General features: G+C 64.1%; 2 long non-coding RNA genes across 2 annotated transcripts; one reads left to right on the plus strand and one right to left on the minus strand.

Moving 5' to 3' along the window:
• Nucleotides 1-1,503, plus strand: LOC118159126. The gene is made up of 3 exons (XR_004747024.1): nt 1-44; nt 120-260; nt 1,210-1,503. It is a non-coding gene; the product is annotated as an uncharacterized LOC118159126 (long non-coding RNA).
• Nucleotides 1,479-2,093, minus strand: LOC118159127. The gene is made up of 3 exons (XR_004747025.1): nt 2,000-2,093; nt 1,764-1,868; nt 1,479-1,609 (listed from the first exon to the last, which is right to left on the minus strand). It is a non-coding gene; the product is annotated as an uncharacterized LOC118159127 (long non-coding RNA).
• Between the last annotated feature and the right edge of the window lie 88 nt (nt 2,094-2,181).

Genomic DNA, 2,181 nt, shown 5'->3' on the forward strand with positions numbered 1-2,181 from the left:
CCCCCCCAGCGCCGCCTCCTGGACCGCCTGGGACATCTGCGAGGGTAGGTTCGTTTTCGGGGCGAATTCAGGCAAAATCGGCTCATTTTTAACCCCATTTGTTATTTTTTTCCCCCCAGCCTGGGCCGAGAAGAGGGGCTACAAGACGGCCAAGGCGGCTCGCAACGACGTGTACCGGGCGGCCAACAGCATCCTGCGCCTGGCGGCCGAGGGGCGCCTCCGCCTCTGCCTGCGCCCCCCCGGCTACGCCGCGCAGAAGGGTGAGCACCCCCAAAATACTGGGGGGGGGGCGGTTTGGGGGTCCCCCCCCCCTTTTTGGGGGGTCCCGGTTTCCTTTTGGGGTCCTTTCACGTTCTCTCCTTCTGTCTCCAAAGCACTGGGAGCACCCAGGGGACCTTGGGGGCTCTTTAGGGTGGGTTTTTTGGGGTCCCAGCCCCCTTTTTTTGGGAGCCTCAACTGTTTTTTGGGGTCCCCAACCCCCTTTTGGGGTCCCCGCCCCCCTTTTTTGGGAGTCCCGGTTTCCTTTTGGGGTCTTTCACGTTCCCCTCTTCTGTCTCCAAAGTACTGGGAGCTCCAAGGGGACCTTGGAAGCTTAGAGTGGGGTTTTTGGGGGTCCCCAACCCCCTTTTGGGGTCCCCGCCCCCCTTTTTGGGGGGTCCCGGTTTCCTTTTGGGGTCCTTTCACGTCCTCCCCTTCCATCCCCAGAGAACTGGGAGCACCCAGGGGACCTTGGGGGGTTCTTAGGGTGGGGGTTTTGGGGTCCTGTCGCCCTTTTTTTGGGGCCCTGACCCATTTTTTGGGGTCCCAGCCCCCTTTTGGGGTCCCTTCACGTCCCCCTGTTCTGTTCCCAGAGAATTGGGAGCACCCAGGGGACCTCGGGGGCTTCTTAGGGTGGGGTTTTTGGGGTCCTGTCCCCCCTTTTTGGGGTCCCAGCCCCCTTTTGGGGTCCCAGCTCCCCTTTTTGGAGTCCCGACCCCCTTTTTGGGGTTCTGCTCCCCTTTTTTGGGGTCCTGGTCCCCCCTTTTGGGGTCCCAGCTCCCCTTTTTGGGGTCCCGACCCATTTTCTTGGGGTCCCAGCTCCCCCCTTTTTTGGAGTCCCAGCCCCCTTTTGGGGTCCTAGCTCCCCCTTTTTGGGGTCCCAGCTCTCCCCTTTTTTGGGGTCCCAGCTCCCCTTTTTTGGGGTCCCCTCACGCCCCCCTCTTCCCGCAGAGCACTGGGAGCAGCACCCCGACACGGCGGCGCTGGCGGCCCTGCAGGACCAAGGGGACCCCGAGACCCGGGGCGCCCCCCCCGAGGGCTCCACCTCGGAGGAGGAGGAGGGGGACAGCGAGGAGGAGGCGGGGCCTGGGGAAGCCCCGCCCCCCGGGAGCACCGCGGCCAATCCCTTTGCCCTCCTGGGTGAGGATGAGTGCTAGCCCCGCCCCTTTTTGGGGGGCGGGCCAATGGGAGGCCGAGCTGTGAATCACTACAGTCTCAGATCGAATAAAGAGCTTTATTTCCGCAGCCGGCTTCTGATTGGTTCCTGCAGCTCATATCCAGCCAATGGGGAGCTGCCTCATCACGCTGTTGCCAGGTAGAACTCAGGCAGGTCCAGACTCGGGGGCGTGGCCTGGGCGCAGTGACATCATTGCCCCGCCCCCTTTAACACCCCCACACTAAGCCCCACCCCCAGCAGTACCACCACCCAATGAGCTCCTCCCTCTGGTAAAGCCCCGCCCCCTGCTCCATTCATAATTGCCCTAAAGCCCCGCCCCTTTACGCACCTGGGGGCGTGGCCTGGCGGCGGGGGCGTGGCCTGGGCGGGCAGAGGAGGCGGCGGCAGTGGCCGCAATCCCGGCAGCGCAGCACGGTGCGGGGCTGGCCCCCCCCTGCAGGGAAATGTCCCAAAATCTGCACTTCCCACCCCAAATTTCTGACCCCCACCCCAAATTTATGCCTCCCCCAACCCCCTAAATTGGTCCCCAGCCCCCCCTTTTTTGGGGGGGGGGGCCGCACGCACCCCGCAGCCGTTGGCAGCCCAGCAGCAGGGAGCAGCAGCGGCGGCACACGGCGCGTTTCACCTCCGGGGCCCTAAAATTAACAGGGAAAAAGGGGGAAAAAATGAGGGGTCGGCCCCCCCCAGCCCTATAAAGCCCCCCCCCAGCCCTATAAAGCCCCCCCCAGCCCTATAAAGCCCCCCCC

This window comes from Oxyura jamaicensis, unplaced genomic scaffold (assembly GCF_011077185.1).
Source record: "Oxyura jamaicensis isolate SHBP4307 breed ruddy duck unplaced genomic scaffold, BPBGC_Ojam_1.0 oxyUn_random_OJ67448, whole genome shotgun sequence".
In the NCBI taxonomy this organism is placed as follows: domain Eukaryota; kingdom Metazoa; phylum Chordata; class Aves; order Anseriformes; family Anatidae; genus Oxyura; species Oxyura jamaicensis.